Here is an 18,106-nt window from a genome sequence, read left to right as displayed (position 1 = left end):
TCCTCAACTATGTTCTAGAAGTCTGTAACTCCTACTCCAAGCAAGGGCTCTCCTGGCTCTATTTTCACACTCTAATTTCAAACTCACACCCCTTTGTAAGACTAAGGAATTTTATTAATCAACGGCTAAAGGCAGAGAACTTTTGAGAGAACGTAAGCTTGAACCACCGTAGGCAGATAAGCCCCCCACAATCCATGATGAATCCAAGAGGACCCGGATGGAGAAGAGACAGGAGCATTGCGCGTTTGATCTGATGGGCTCCGCGTCTCCTCCAGGACACTGGGGCTTTTCAGGACAGCAGAAAGCAAACTGAATTCCAGATGGAAAGGAAATCCACTGTCACCCTGGGATGCTGATGTTCTGGTTTAGTCATTATGAATGCCACAGCTAACAGAACGCTTCAATCTGAGCCGTTAAGAATTTACTAGTTTTGTCTCTCAACCCCTACTGCGGGAGACCCCTGAACCTTTATTTTCCTTCAAGGCTGTCCTGAGTTTTCTTCTTTAACAGTGTCCCTGATTTATGGTATGTCCACATTTCCCTGGATAGTACCATCTTTTGAGTTATACATCATCAGAGTGACTCATTCTGATGATGTATGGCCCCAATACATCATCAAAGCTCCTTGCTCTGCCGTTGCACTAATGATATGTTAGTGTAATACATCACTAGGCTGAGCTGCAGCCGTGATGGATGGTGCTGAATGTGATGGGAGCCCATGGAGAGGGAAGCTGAGGAGCAGGCTCTGAGTAGGAACAGGAGGAAAATCAGTCAATCCCAAGTCTACCTCCCTTTCTGGTACAAATGCCCAGGTTAAATTAGTACTGTGGCATGCATCTGGAAACCTTAAAGAAACACAGAAGCATGTATTATCCCCACAAAGGAGTGTGAGCTCAGAGCTCATGCACCTTAGAGGTACCTTAAAGGTTAGGTAGATACCTGAGATCATAGATTTCTTACAGGTTATATATATGACTATAATTAAGAGGTAGTAGGAGTCCACTGAATTGAACTGGGACAAAGAGGAGCAAAAAAAGAGGGTAGTCTCTGGACCAAAGACTTCTTTGGCAGGAAAGAAGTGAATGCTCACAGAAGAAGGCAGGGATCAGCTGTCTACTACCCATCCTCACAGCTCCCCACAGGGTTGGGAGGGGAGAGCTCCGTGGTTTCTCAGTGGCTTTTCTCTCAGACCACCCTTCTGTCAGTGCTTAGAGCTTCTGAACAGCTGTGAATGTTCACCTTAAGGGAACTTTAATCTATGGGTGTTTGTTGGTAGACAGATCCAAGTGCTAGACTGAACCCCTGTCGCCCATTAAGTAGCTGGGACTCAGTTTCCTTATCTGTAAATGGGGATAATAATGTAACCTACCTCACAGAGTTGCTATGAGGATTGTTGGAGTTAGCTATAATGTGCCTAGAACAGAATAAGAAGCAAACACTCATTAATATTAGCTGTTACCACAACAGCAGCTACTACTATACTACTACTAGCATCACGCGGCTCTCTTTAAAGTCGGACTTCCCAATACCACTCCCCTCCCCCCCAATACCACTCCTCTACCCCCAGCGTCCTGTGTGCTCTCTCTCACTTGGAAGGCAACAGTGTACATTGTATATTAAAACAGCTGAGGGATTCTGCAGTTAAACAAACAAAATGCTACTTCTAATTCCAGTGTATAATGGACTGGGTACACTGACGCATCTACCTGCTAAAATACACTGAGAACTGGTAAAATTACCATAAATAATTTTCTATTGAGCTGAAATTTACATTACATAAACTTAACCATTTTATAGTATAATTTAGTGGCATTTAGTATATTTCCAATGTTGTGCAACCACCACCTCTGTCTAGTTCCAGACTTTCATCATCCCAAAAGAAAACCATGCACTCATTAAACAGTCATTCTCCATTCTCCTCTACCCCATCTGCTGGCCACAACTAATCTTCTTTCTGTCCCTATGGGTTTAACTATTCCGGATGTTTCATATAAATGAAATCGTACAATGGGTGACCTTTTGTGTCTGGCTTCTTTCACTTAGCATAATATTTCGAGGTTCATCCATGTTGTAGCATATATCAGTTCTTTTTCCTTTTTATGGCTGAGTAATTATGTATATATCACGTTTTGTTTATCTGTTAGTCCACTGATGAACACTTAAGCTATTTCCACCTTTCGGCTATTGTGAATAGTGCTGCTATGAACATTCATGTTCAAGTATTTGTTTGAATACCTGTTCTCAATTCTTTGAGGTATATGCCTAGGAATAGAATTGCTGGTCATTTGATGTTTAACTTTTTCAGAGCCGTCAGTTCTTTGAGTGAACGTTTGTTGATGGAAGTTGTCTGGCAATCTCTCTCTTTCATTTTCATTCTGGAAAAGTGGTTTTTCTGGTTACACAACTAAGCACTTATATGTATTATCCATCATCTGTTGACTTTAATTATTGCTATAGCTTTAATCTCATATCATTTTTAAGTGTCTGATTTTTCTCTCTTGCTGTTTTTAGGATCTTTTGTCTTTGGTGTGATATAGATTTATTTTATTATTAACTATTTTTGCTATTGTTATGTGTTTGTGGATTTCCTACTATTTAATAGCATATGTGTTCCTATATCTGTGAATTCCATTAAAAATATTAAATATATAATTATTAGAGAGAAAATACTTGATTATGTCAATAGTTACAGAAAAATCTTTTGATAAAATTAAACAACTATTAACAAAGAGGAAACAAAACAAAATGAGAAAACAAAAAAATCTTAAGAATAGAAGTGTCTTTCCTTAATTTAAAAAAAGGTATTTAACAAAAAAAACCCTACAGCAAATAGTATTCTTAACAAAAAAATTTAGAGGGGAGTTATTCCCTAAAATGTCAGGGGCATAAAGGAGTCCCAAATTACCACTTCTATTAAATATTGCAGTGGAGAGCCTAGCTGATGCAGTAAGAAAAGGGTGAAAACTAAAAGGCATAAAGATGGAAATGAAGAAGTATTATCAACACAGAGAATATAATTGACTACATTGAAAACTCAAAAGACTCTAAAGATAAGTTATAAAAATTAAAGAGCACTTTCCAAGGTGGCTGGATATAAGATCTATGCAAAAAAAATCTATTGCATCTCCTATGGCAAAAATAAACATTAGAAGTTGTAATTTAAATAAAAGTACATCATTTATAATAAATAACAAAAAATAAGTACCTATGAATAAATTTAACAAAAGACCTGCAATTCCTTGATATAGAAACATTAAAAATATATATTGAAATACATTAAAGAAACTTAAATAAATGGAGAGTATTCCTTGTTTATGAATTGAAAGACTCAAAATCCTAAAGATGACATTTCTTCTAATTCTATGTGTAGATTCAATTCAATTCCAATAAAAATTCCAATTGAGTTTTTTTTAAGGAAGTTGGTAAGCTGTTTCTAAAATGTATAGGAGAGAGCCCCCAGATAGCTAAAGAAGATAAATAGTATGAGGGGACATTCCTTACCAGATATCGGGATTCGTTTCAAAGCCAAATAATTAAGGTGCTTTTGCTATTGTGTAGAGAAAGTTAATATGGAACAAAATAAAGAGCCCAGACAGAATTTCACGCATAAATAAACACTTGATATGTGCCAGAGGAAACATGTCATATGACTAAGGGACTAGTAAATAACAGATACAGAGACAGAAGTTTTTACTTATGAAAAAATGAAATAAAATTATATACTTACCTGATACCACACAATCAACTCCAGATGAATTACGTGCTTAAATAGAAATTAAACAATTAAAATTTGGAAGGATATTTAAGAGAACATCTTCATAAAATTGAGCTAGGAAATGATTTCTTAAATAAAACAGTAAAACTCAAAGAGTGCCAACCAAAAGAGCTAAATTCAACTACATTAAAATAAGGGGTTTTTTTCCCTCTAAGGACACCATAAGGAGAAAGAAAGACAAGCCATAATACTGGGAAAAGTATTTTTGTTGCATATCGCCAATAAAAGATTAGTATCTGAAAAGCATAATGAACTTCTCCAAATTAAAAAAAAAGACATTTTAAAAAAATGGTTAAAGGATATCCTACAGATTCTATGAAAAAAAGACTTAGAACTAAGAAACAAATTCAGTAAAGTTGCAAGATATGAAACCAACATGCAAAAGTAAGTTTCATTTCTATACACTGACAATGAACCATCTGAGAAGAAAGGAAGAAATAATTTCATTTAAAATAGCATCAAAAAGAATAAATACTTAGGAATAAACTTAACAAGGTGGCAAAAGACTTTTACAGTGAATACTACAAAGTGTTGCCGAAAGAAATTAAGACAAGACAAACAAATGGAAGGATATCTATGTTTATAGATTGGAAAGTTTAATATTTTATGTCAGTACTACCCAAGTGATTTACAGAATTGACACAATCCCTATCAAAATCGCACTGGCATTTTTTGCAGAAATAGAAAAATTTATCCTAAAATTCAGATGGAATCTCAAGGGACCCTGACTAACCAAAGCAATCTTGAAAAAGAATAAATTTGGGTCTCAGTCTTCATTATTTCAAAACTGATTAAAAAGCTACAGTAATCAACAAAGTGTGGTACTGGCATAAAGACAGACATATAGACCAATGGAATAGAATAGAGAGCCTAGAAGTAAAACCGTTTGGTCAAACAGTTTTCCACACGAGTGTCAAGATCATCAAAGGGGGAAGGGACGGTCTTTTTACACACTGGTTTTTAAGACAATTGTTTGTCTTTTCAACAAATCCACTTGAGAAAACTGGATATACACATGTGAAAGAATGAAGTTGGACCCTTATCTTACACTATATACAAAAATTAACTCAAAATTGATCAAAGAAAGACCTAAAACTATAAAACTCCTAGAAGACAACATAGAGTAAAAGCTTTATGACATTGGATTTGGGAATGATTTCTTGGCTATGACACCAAAAGCATAGGTAATAAAGTGAAAATAGATAAGTTTGACTACATCAAAATTAATCAATATTAAAAACTTCTGTGCATCAAAGGACACAAAAGGCAATCTACAAAATGGGAGAAAGTGTTTGCACATCATATATCTGGTGAGGGGTTAATATCCAGAACATGTGAAGAGGAACTTGTACAACTCAACAACAATAACAACAGTAAAAAAAACCATATTAAAAAATACGCAAAGGACTTGAATAGACATTCTTCAAAGAAGACATGCAAATGACCAACAAGCATATAAAAGACAGTCAACATCACTAATTGTTAGGGTAATGCAAAGCAAACCACAATGAGATACCACCTCACATCTATTAGGATGGCTATTATAAAATAAATAAGTTGGCAAGGATTTGGAGAAATAGGAACCCTGTGCACTGTTTGTGGGAATGTAAAATGCTGCAGCCACTATGGAAAATAGGATGATGGCTCCTCAAAAACTTAAAAGTGGATATGATCCAGAAAATCCACTTTTGGGTATATATCTAAAAGAATCAAAAGCAAGGTCTTGAAGAGATATTGCACACCCATATTTATAGAAGCTTTATTCACAATAGTCAAAAGGTGGAAGCAATTCAAATGTCATTTGACAGATGAATGGATAAACAGAATGTGATCTATACATACAATGGAATATTATTCATCCTTTAAAAGGAAGGAAGTTCTGACACATGTTACAACATGGATGAACCTTGAGGACACTGCTAACTGAAATAAGTTAGTCACAAAAAGACAATATTGTATGATTTCACTTATGTGAGATAGCTAAAGTAGTTTAATTCATTTTAGCAGAAAGCAGAATAGTAACTTATAGGGGCTAGGGGACGGGGAAAATGAGGAGTTGTTGTTTAATAGGTATAGAGTTTCAGTTTTGCAAGAGAAAAAGTTCTGGAGATTGGTTGTACAATGAAGTATATGAATATACTTGACAGTACTGAACTGTACACTTAAGAAATATTTAAGACAGTAAATATTATACTATGTGTATTTTACCACAATTTTAAAATAATAAAGGACCTGAGAAAGTATTTCACAGAAAAATTCTTGTAATGGCAAATAAAAATATGAAAAAATGATCAAATTAACTAGTAATCAGGGATAAGCAAATTACGACCACAATAAGATGCCATTTCACACCTGCTAGGTTGCAAAATTAAGAAGTTTGACAGTACTAAGTGGTGATGGGATTGTAGAATACTGAGAACTCTTCACATGACTCCTCCTAGAGTGTGTGGGCTTATAAGCAAATATATTTTTCAGGGGCCGTATCTATATAAACAATTAGAATCACCTCAAATCAGCTTGTCAGCACTATTCTGGCAGCCCAATCTCACACGACCCTGCGAAAGAAATACTGCCTCAGCCAGCAGAAGCCGTGTGCTAGCCAGGCCAATCCCTGGAACATAGAGCCCACCTCAAGGTCAGGACAGCCCCACAGATGGGAGCCTGGGAACTTCTCATTTGTGGATGGGGCAAGTGGGTTGGGTGGGAGTTTAGAAGGTCAGAGAGAACCCTAGAGAGGCTAAATAAGGCCTAGAATGCCCTACCCAGACACTGCTCCTGGTTCAAGCCAGTATTAGGCCTGGAGGGAATTTAGAAAATGTTCAGGAAGGCAGTCCAAAGTGCACAGTCCTCTGTGGTATAGGCCTGGGCAGAGACTTCTCACCTGGGTATAAAGGTTGTACTGTTCTTATGCACTGCTGGTAGGGACTGCATCAATATAATCACTTTGGAAAGCAATCTGCTTTTATCTTATTAAGTTAAACATGCACATTACTTATGACTCGGGAGTTCTACTCCTAGGTGTATATACTAGACAACTTCTTGCATATTTGTCATAGGAGTCATTTATAAGGCTATTCATTCCATCATTACTCACAATAGCTAAAAACTGGAAACAACGAAAATGTCCATCTACTATAGTACAGAAAAATAAACAGTAGGATTTTCACATCATAGAATGTTAACAGTTCCATAGTCTACAGTTGTGTACAACAACATGGTTGAATCTTAGACATATAACGATGAAAGACAAAACTCAAGTCATTTAAGACTATGTACAGTATGATTCAATTTTTATAAAATTACAAAAAAATAAAATTATATAATGTCTGATGTGTGTATATACGTATGTGTGTCAAGGGGCAGTTAAAGGAAGCAGGAAGGAATTCACAAGTAGATTCAGAGATATTGGCAATGTTTTCTTATTTAATTTGATTAGAGGCTCATGGATATTTATTTTACCATTAAGCGTCATAACTTATAAACACCATATATTCTTTTTACATATCAAATATCACATAATTATTTATATGATTTTTAAAAAGAAAATAAATAAAGTTAAAAAAACCTTTAACCAAGAATTTCCAAAACATGTTTGAGAGCAGGACATTCGTTCTACGGGACCTTCATTAATATGCAGAACTAGTGCCCTTGGAATGCTTTCAGTGCTAACTTGAGAGTAAACTGAGCTTTATTAATGTGGTTTCCCAAGAGAGCAGACTGGGATGAAGTGTGGTTTTGTGTCTCCTCATTTCAATAACAATGTCACCCAAGAGAGGACCATATTCAACCTGGTACTGATCCAAAAATGGGAGAAGAGATTACCTGGGACTATGACAAATAATCCCAGCCTGACTGGCCTTGGCACATGACTCCTTTGCTTTTCCTTCCTTGTGAGTATAAATTATTTTCTATTCAGAGAAGCGTTAGTTCACTCTGAAACAATAAGCATTTTTAGTGGCTGTCTGCCTAAATCTAATCCATCATGGCCTTGCCCACAGCCTATCTCTTCTCTCAAACCTAAACTGTGAGTGAGAAATTATGTGTCAGCTGCCCACCACACCTTCGTGGTGAGTAGTGCTGTTGTCTGAAGACCCAGAGATATGAACCTAGTCCTGGATAAGGAGGCATTTTAGCCCTTTGATCAAAATGTAACTTAAGAAACTGGTTATGCACAATCATACTTTTGCCCTACATGAGAGAAGACGACCCCCAGGGTATGTGGCACTCGTGACCTCTTGGCTGAACAGACTCAGAAATTTGGTTCTTAGCCATGTAACCAATGCTTACTCATTCCTAATTTAAGTAAACAAATATTTGTTGAGATTTATTGAGGGTTGGTTACAATTCCTGAACTGTGTGGAAGATGAAAAAGATGATTTTTAAATTATCCCCTGACCTCAAGGAGATCAAATGAGAGACAATGTTGAAAAGGAAAGAAGCCCTGATCCTCTTCTCAGCTCTGCTGTTAACTTGCTGGGTGGGACCAGATAACTCACTATATCTGTCTGGGGCTTTGTTATCTCTTTCATAAATTAAAGAGTTGGGACTGGATAATTTTGAAAGTTTCTTCCCAGGTTAAAAATTGATGTTTGTGTGAAAACTGGTTGAATAGAGAAGACTAATCAGAGAATTTTATGATTGCAAGCCATAAAGGTCATCTAGTGATCCAGTTCCTTAGGTTTGCAAATGTGGAAGTCCAGGCCTGGAAAGATAATGGGACTTACTCAAGGTCACCTAGCTACAATATAGGAAAGTACTGGGTGTCTGTGTGTGTGTGTGGTGGGGGGTGTAACTGGGTGTTCTGGGCGCACTGAAGTCTTTGTTTAGGTTGGAATAGAGTCTGTGGGCTGTGTCAGAAGGCAAGTGGACAACAGGAGATAGCTGACTTTCTTCCCTCAGGTATTTCTGCTATAGAAAGAGAGAGAAAATTAACTCTGTAGATAAAGGAGTTACATGACGAATTGTGTCTAAAGGACCATGTTGCCAGAGAGAGTTTGCTTTTAATACAATGAAAGATCCTAAGTAGAATTAAAACAGAGAATGGATAGATATCAAAGCACATACTTTCCCATCGACCGTAGCCAGTGTACCTGCCCCTCTTTTTGGTCTTAGTAACTCAAAAGCACTTATATACTATTATCATCTCACTTTCTTTCTGCTAATGTCCTCTCCTGATATTAACCTGAGTTAATAGAAGCCTTTCCTTCCCGTGAATCTTGCCTACAGTAATTTAAGAACAGTAATTGTTGGACATGGGGCAAAGCAGGTCAGGTGAACTCACCACAGGACACTTATAGGACAATTCTGGAAGAAGGATCTATGGAGTTATCCCCAAGATTTATGTGCAGGGGACAGATATAGAGAAAATTTCTCAGAGACTGGCGTTCAGGCCATGTCTGTATTGATAAGAATATCAGATCCCAAGGATCCTTGTGGAGATTTTAGAGCAGGCCAGCAATCTCTCCTTAAGTATCGGGAGCTGGAGCAGTTAACTATTGCTATGTAACAAACTATCCCAAATTCAGTGGTTTAAAACTACAATCATTTATTATTATAGGGTACATATCTGTGGGTCAGCTGGGTGTTCCTGATAAAGACTAACTTTAGTTTGTCTCAGTCTCAGTTGGGCTTGCTCGTGTGTGTGAGGGTTGTCTGGGGTCTTTCCTTTAAGCTGAGCTTAGCTGAGGCATGTGGGTTGTGGCAGCTCAGAATTCATCATCCTCTTCTTAGGATCTGCAGGTCGGTCCAGGCATGTCTTTCCTATGGTGATGGCAGTAGCCTAAGAAACCAAGCAGAAACACGCAAGGTCTCTTAAGGCCTTAACCTGGAAATGGCATACTAAATATCTTCCTCATTCTGTTGGAGAAAGCAAATCACAGGACTGAGCCCAGATTCAAGGAATAGGAATATAGCAAGAACTGCACAATCATGTGGTCAAAATGTGGGTGGAGGGAAAGGTGAAGGATTTGAGTCATTAACAGAATCTACCATAGGAGCCTGGAAAGAGTAATACTTTTAAAACATTTTTGAAAATCAATAGATCATTTTGAGAGTCAAATAAAAAAGAATGTAGCTTCTCCCAAGACAAATCCGTGGTATGTAAAATGTTCTTATATTAATGCATGAAGTCTACCTGTAAACGTCAAATTAAAATCCCTGGCCAAGAAGGTCAAGATGGCTGACTAAGGGGTGGCACCACATTTCTATTATAGAGAGAAGAATACCTGCCGGTAAGTGAGTCCAGGAGGATGTTCCGGTATGAGATGTGCTAATCTATTGAGAATAGGAATTTTTCTATCACAGGGTTAAAAGTCTTGAGATCAACAAGTATGAGACCCAGTGCCAAAGACTGTACAAAAGGAAGAAATCTGTATGGGTGGCTATTCTAGAATGCACCCCACTGAAATACCATCTTGGCAGTATTTTCATTAAATACAATACTTTATGAATTCCAACGTTATTGCTTCATTAGCATAGTGACAGGAAGTTATATTTCACTTTTTAAAATAAGATTATTTGTCTCCCATTAATGGCCTACTGCTTCTGGAGAGGACATATGCAGTGAAAGGCAGTTGAGGCTGCAAAAGAGGTGGCAGAGCTGGTTCTTCAGAAACAGGACTTCTGCAGGCAGAGGTCCCCTGGCTCCCTGACCCCTCTCCAGCCAAGAGAAGGTGGGCAGGCCCAGTGACCTGCCAATCATGCCGCTGTGTACAGTTGACAAAGGCAGCTTGAGCAATTCCAAATGAACTTGTAAGGATAACTGGTGAATGAATAGCTCTCCAATAAACGCACATTAGTTTGTTTATTTTCAGTGAATTGACCCTCTGGAAAAGTAAATAAAATAATATCCATTTGATTTATTCACCTTTTCTTGGTTAACTACGTCAGAACAGATGGATTATTCATGAAAATGCGATCTTAAAAAGCAGGGACCCTCTAAAAACCAACTGAGAAAAACAAAATAGGAAAGGCTAAGTGGCAATATTCCGTTGTTTACCATCTTATATTGGAATTGCTTTATCTACAAACCAGAACTCCAGGTAGGAATATTTGCTCCTTGCGGCACTTATCACGTTCACAATTCTTCTTTTACGGCTGCGTGCTTCCCTGAACCGTGAGCACCAGAGAGGGTTGAACCTGCACCTGCTTTTACTCCCTGTTGTATTTCTAGCACCTACCACAGTGTCTAGCACACAGTGGGTACTCAATAAACTTGTCAAATGAACAAAAAGAATACTACCAAAGCACTTGAAACAGTTCCTTCCACCACAGTAGGCACAATATTGACTATTAGCCATTTAAAACACGAATGAACCTGTATCTGTAACTAACTAAGATTATTCTCCTTGGGTTTTGCTGTATTTTCAGGATTCCTTGGGGAGGAATAAGAACATGAAAACTTTGGTATTATAATAGTATAATTTTGAGTCAAAAATCTTTTAATGAAGCTGAATTCGACCAAGGATTTGAAATGCAAAATTTAAAAGCTGTTTTCCCACACAGGTTTTATATGATGAAGACGTTTTTAAGGAAGTTTTTTCTTTTAACTCAGTGTTTACTCAGGAAATTTTAACATGTTCTATTTTACATGAAAAGTTGAGCATATTATTAAGAACAGGAATATTAATTGATAGTCACTGTGAACTATAATACTGTCTAGCCTTTGGGGTGAGCAATTAATTATCATCACTTTTTTGTTTTTATTTTAATTAAGCACTTATGTAACACTTTACATATTTGATGTATCTTATAACCATTAATTACCAAATTAATGCAAAAACATAAATTACACATGTTCAGAAGAAAGAATCATCTTTAAATTACAAATAAAGGAGCTGTTAAGTTTGCATAGTTTTTCTCTTTGGGGAGAAAATTCTGCCCATATATAATAGGAGTGTCAAAAAACATTTTCCTATAAAGAATGACAGGAATAGTAAATGTTAACTAATAGTTTATAAGATTGACTTGTAGCAGATATTTAAAAAATGGATATTGTTTAACTCTTAAAAAATACCTGCTGTTTTAAGGAACACACATTTTTAGGCGCCTATTAGTGGATACATGTGCCTGTTCCCCTTGTGCAGCTGGGTCCCTACAGGAGGAGGAGTTTTGTATTTTTCCTCCCTAACGGAGGATTTAAGGAAGGAGAATAAAGACATCCTTTCAGAGGAGGTGCCCTGTGCCTTCAGAAGCAGAGGAAAAGCATGAGTTTGGGATGCAGAGGCTTTGTGAGGGTTTTGAGTTTGAAACAGAGAGGCAGAGCTAAGGGTCTCTGAGTTGGGGTGTATCTGTCATGAGCCCATGCAGCCTGCTCCGTGGGCCCTGGAAGATCTCAGAAGGGACTGTGCTGAGGAGGGACTGGCTTTAGCTGGCTGGAACTAACTCTTCCTGAGCTAATAAAAACATTGTGAGAGGGAAAGTGAGGTCTCCAGAACAAGACTGTTGGGGTTTGGTTATCTGAACAACTTTGGGCAAGTTCCTCCACCCTCAAAACCTCAGTTTCCTCATTTATGAATTGGGGACAATAATTATATGTACCTCGTGGGGTTGGTGTGAAGATGAAATGAGTTAATTCATGTGAAGCACTTTAAACAGTAGCTGGTATACAGTAAATTCTCAATCAATGTTAGTCATTTTTATTTGTTAGTACTTGTAGCAAAACTAGGAAATGGCTTAGAAAAGAGGCCCCTGTCATTACAATGCTTCCTTGAGGAAGATGATGGTCCTACTCTAACAGGTATCAGAGCAGGTTCGAAATTGGTCTACTGCCTCCAGATATCTAAGGAAATAGAATTGGTGCACGACCCCAGGCAGCAGATCTGGAAGATCTGTGTATATGGAAACGCACAACCCAGTAATTGGATTGGATTTGATAAAGAACTAAATATACGTAGGTTGAATGGAGAAATGAATAAATTAGAAAATAAATTTGCATGAGAAGGAAATTTCTAACAGTATCACCGAAAGAAAGTGAGCCCCTGTCACTGGAGGCAGGCAAAAAAATAGTCTGGGAGAGAACAGTGAATAATACCTGGATTCTTTGGAGTCAGGTGGACCCGGCTAAAATTTGGGCACTGCCACTTAAAAGCTACATGACCCTGGGAATTTTACCTAACCCTTCTCAGCTACAGCTCCTGTATCTGTAAAATGTATACATTAACTGTACCAATCTCATAGGGTTTCAGTGGCGGTTAAATGAGATAATGCATGCACCATAAGAGTCCAATAAACCATAATCATAAATAGCAGTAAAAGTAGTTATTATCATCATCAGGATGGGTAAATACAGGTCAAAGACATTATAAGTGGGCCTGTGGGGTCAGTTCAGAGATGGGACTGAATGACTTCTCGGTTTCCTTTCAAATTTCTTGTCCTGTGCTTCTATTTTCAGCAATTCTATACTCTTTCTTAGAAACTTTTGAGAGTAGTAAGTGTGTATTATATATTAAAGAGAGAGGGAGAAATCTGCCTGGTAACAGTAAGGAGTGTAGTCTGTAGCCAGGGAAAGGAATAACAACAATAGGTGCATCTGAAGAGGGATTACTTCTGAGACCTTGATTTTATTGGCCTATATTCTAATCACCAAGTTAAGCAGCCACAGAACTAGCCATGAGAGACCAGAGGTAAAAAGAAGTGAACTAACTGTGGTCTCCGAGCAGTCATGAGCTCACCCGGCAAGCTCTGGGTCTCTCAGAGTATGGTCATTCTCCCTGGTCTCTCTATTTCTAGCACAGGATCAACAGGAAACTCTTTCATTCTTGTATTTATTTGCTCGCTCAGTTCTCTTTGGTATTAGTGTTAGACTTCAAGCTGAAGCTTCTACTTCTGGAAGGAATCCCTTGTAAGACAGATCCAACCTGTTCTAGGTGGTCCTAGATGGCAGAACCCAAGTCCAGGCTGTGACGACAAAGCAAGGTGGTGTCAGGAAAAACTTACTCATAGCCGTATCAGGGCCACCATGTTGCGTAATTCAAGGAAGTGCCATTAACATTGTGGTTATGTGCTGCAGCATTCTGGATCAGCACGGAGATCTCCAAAGTTACTAGATGCATTGTCATAAGAGATGGCCCAATGGAGACTGGGAGACCTGGAAGTTATGATGATTAGATGGAATGTTGGCTCTCATCAAACCAGAACTTTTGGATGCTAAAACATTTTAAGATATAGCTCTTTCCTGCCTTCTGTGAACTGACATTCTCTCTAGGGAAAGGATTGAGTTAAGACACAGTGTAGCTATTGGTTATCTATGTTTGAATGCCATCACAGTCGCACAGGGAGTGCATTATGTATTATCTCATTTGAAATAAAATGTTATTTTCCTAATCTGGCCAAGGCAGGAAAGAGAGAGTTTACCAATAATACTGAAGTTTGTTTGGAGAGAAAAATGCTTATTAACAAAATCCTATCCACGAAAAGAGAGAGAGAAAGAGAGTTTGTCTTTCCACATTTAAATATATGCCTTTTAAATACAGATTGATAAAACTTGAACAAGAACAATCTGGTACACACAACCTTCTGGTCAGAATCTAAGGTGTTGGGTAAAAGATAAGAGGAAAGATAAGATGAGTTTGTCTACTTTGGCATATGGTAGCCTGGAGAGCCAGATTTGGGAGCAGAGCCCCAGTATATAAGAGGGCTGTGACCTCTAACACAGTGGAGTTTATTTTAGAGACCCTTTGAGGATTTCAGTAAACTATGGATTTTTCTCCTCCCCCCAAAAAAGACATATATGTCTGTATTTCTGCACGTGTAAATATCTCACACACATGCATGCATGCACTATTACATACAGAATCCCATTTGTGGACCCTGGAATTCCTGGATTCCACATAAAGAACTCATGTGTAGAATAGCGTTTGTTGCTTGGCAGGTATGCTCCTGCTGTTTGTAGGGTGAAGATTTTGCTTCTACAGCCCTTCTGGAACCTCCCCAGGAGTAGGAACCTCGTTTTCCTTTCTACCACATCAGTGCCTAGTGCAATGCCAAATGTAAGGGTAAGCGTTTAATAACTTCGTCAAATGAATAAATGTTGAAAGGCTGATTCCCAAGTTAGAGCCAGAACTAGACTTTTCCCCAACCATCCCAAACTGAAAGAAAAATCATGTTTTGATATGCTTTTCTCCTCTCGCAGAAAGTACTCACTGGACAAGCAAGACTTTTCAACACCTCTTCTTGAAGGAGGACAGAAATTTCCTCATTCTAAAAAGAATCTAAAACCTGGGTCCAAAAAGGAATTTTCTAACCAGGGAGAAACAGCCAGAAACATGCAAACAAACATCATAAAACATTCAAATAAAATGGCATGAAAGGGTGAGTGACATGCGAGGAGTGCCAGGGAGCTTAACAAAGCAGCCTTGGGGAGGCCTTTAAGGAACACCTCCCACTGAGTTCCCTGCAGTGCCCTGGTCACTTGGGCTAGATTTTGGAAATGTGTCTGCCTCCTTGTTCTTGTCCAACCATCCCCTCAGCCAAAACCAACTAGGACACAAGGAATGTGTTCTGAGGGAGTGTGAATGCTACAACTGGCCCCTTTATGAGCCTTCCTGGAAGCCCCATGGTGCTCCAGCCCCACGGCTGGGATTCACAAGCTGGGATGAGCCTTTAACATGAACCTGGAGGCTCCTCCAGGCCATGGCTCAGCCCCTGGAAAATGCCATTGAGACAGTTGGGAGCAGTTCAGAGAGGACTGAGTAGGAGTGCTGCAGTGGGCCAGACCCCGTCTGAAGAAGGAAAGGCACGGGGTCACTCATTTGACATGAAATAAGAGAAAAGATGCCTACTGACTAGTTTTTCTGAACAACAACGGGCCTCTTGTGGTGGAGAGAAGTGAGGGGAATTCAGCTTCCTAGCTGCCAGATCTGCCCTTTTGGGTCTGAGCCCAGTAAGACTTAAGCCATCCTGGCCCGAGATGCTGACTTACTCATTGGCATTTCTGCCAACATTGGGCTCTTGATCAACCACTTATAAGGCATATTTGTGATTACTTGCGTTCTCAGAGTTTGGAAGACCAGGGTTTTGTGGCCCACGTTAAGCATGAGGCTTTGGGCAAAGAATCCACTTAGCAATATGGTTTATTTACCATTTGTGAATTCAATCATAATTTATTTAACATTGGCTTTGAACAAAAATGAATAAAACTCAATTATTTTCCTTTAGATATGCACAGTCTGAGAGAGGAGATGAATATGGATCTAAGCAATTGCAATGGCAGAAAATGATGATATACATACAAAGACCAATGGAGGACACAGAGGAAAGGGTTCAAATTTCAATTATAAAAATCAAGAAAGTTTCATGGAGGAAGAGGTGTTTGAACTGAGATGCAAATAGGATTATGTGAGACAGAAATAGATGGTACATGCTCCAGCCCACCTTCAGAGGCTCTAAGAATAAAGATACATGTGATTAAGTAGTTAAAGTGCTGAGATTTACTTGGAAGAAAACATTTGTACGCTTAAGACCTTGGTGGTTGATAATCATTTACTGTAATGGCCTCTCAATAATGTTGTGTTAGCCACTGGTAAGGTGCCGGCTGAAGCCTGACAAACACTGCATTGGCCCTAAAATGGGAGATATGAAGGTGAGAGTTAAGGTGGCGACACTGTCTTTCACACAGAAAGCTTCCACAGATTTGGGTCAAGTTCACATCTTCAATATCCTTAAAACAGAATGTTTTGCAGTGGGATAGTCAGTCTGACTTAAGTTGGAATCCTGGTTCTGCCAATGCTACATGTTTGACCTGGGGCAGGCTACTTAGATTCTCTGAACCTGAATTTTCTCAACTAGGAAATAGTAGCAAATTTACTCACCACACAGGGTTCTTCTTTTTCTTTTCTTTTAGTGAGCAAGACTGGCCCTGAGCTAACATCTGTGCCAATCTACCTCTATTTTGTGTGTGGGACCTCTCTACAGCATGGCTTGATGAGCAGTGTGTAGGTCTGCACCAGGGATCCAAACCCATGGACCCCAGGGCTGCAGAAGCAGAGTGTGTGAATTTAACCACTACACCACTGGGCTGGCCCCCCTTTATTTTTTTAGTGAGGAAGATTCACCCTGAGCTAACATCTGTGCCAGTCTTCTTCTAGTTCATATATGGGATGCCTCCACAGCATGGCTGATGAATGGAGTAGGTCCAAGTCCGGGATCTGAACCCACGAACCCAGGCCACCAAAGCGGAGTGCAGGGAACTTGTAACCACTCAGCCACAGGGCTGGCCCCCCAGGATTGTTCTTAAGAGTAAAAGCAATGATGCTTCTAAAACACCAGCACCTATCAGGTCCCCAGTAGAGGTTAGCACCCCTCCTAAGGTGTCATAGAATTATGACACTTGATAGGGCTAATTCAAACTATCTGTCATGATCCTCAATCTGTAGTGATATTTCTCTTACCTCTTACCCCAACTTCCACTTGTATTGAGTATAAATCAAACTTCCTGGACTTGTGTAAGTTTCAGGTAAGCCTTGGACTTAAAGCTAACTGAGTTACAAGTGACCACATAGAGGCTGCAACCACTAGGCCCATCATTAGCCCACCCCTTCATTCTCTCCCTTGGCAATTTCCCACTGAGTTCTCCTTAAGATATTCCCTCCAGAAAGGGCTTTAATTTGGTCAATATAATACATTTTTACTACCTCTAATAAGCCAAATTTGAGTGTAAAGAGAGCCAATGGGGGCCAAAGCTTTTGATTTTCATAGGCTTAAATCAAGCTATGAGAAAGACCAGAATTTTTTTGGTATTGGGATAGTCTACTCTCAGATAGTTGGCCCGATAGTGCCTGCATCTACCCACGTCACCCTGTGAATAAATTTTTTAGTGCAGACACTGCTGCCAAGAAACAGAGACGTGCTGGAGATGACCTGACAGAGGGGATCCTTGATTCTTGAAGTGTGGACTATGAACACCTTTTTATCAAGCATGAAGAATCACTTGTGCTACTTGATAAAAAGCAGATTCAAGGGACTCACTGCAGACTTAATGGATAGGATAGTGAATTGGCATGCTTGACATGTTCTCCTGTTGATTCTGATTCCCACTATAGTTTGGTATTTACCAAACTGATGGGTATAACAGGGGCCTTCCACCAGCATCAAAGGATGGCCATCAACAGGCTTCCAATCCATGGAAAGATGCTGTGGCTGGAACTGAGGTAAGCTAGAGGGGCTGGTGAGGTCATGGTTAGGGTGGAGCCAGAGTTCTGGAAGAGATGAGTAGTCTGGACTGTATTATGTTTGGTGTCATAGGAAGGCAGGTACCAAATGTCAAAACAAGATAAGAGGTCAGAATCAATGCTGAGGAGACACAGCTGAGGAAACAAAGGGCCAGAGTAAGCA

Source organism: Equus quagga, chromosome 2 (genome assembly GCF_021613505.1).
Source record: "Equus quagga isolate Etosha38 chromosome 2, UCLA_HA_Equagga_1.0, whole genome shotgun sequence".
Classification (NCBI taxonomy): Eukaryota; Metazoa; Chordata; class Mammalia; order Perissodactyla; family Equidae; genus Equus; species Equus quagga.
This window is presented reverse-complemented; position numbering follows the sequence as displayed.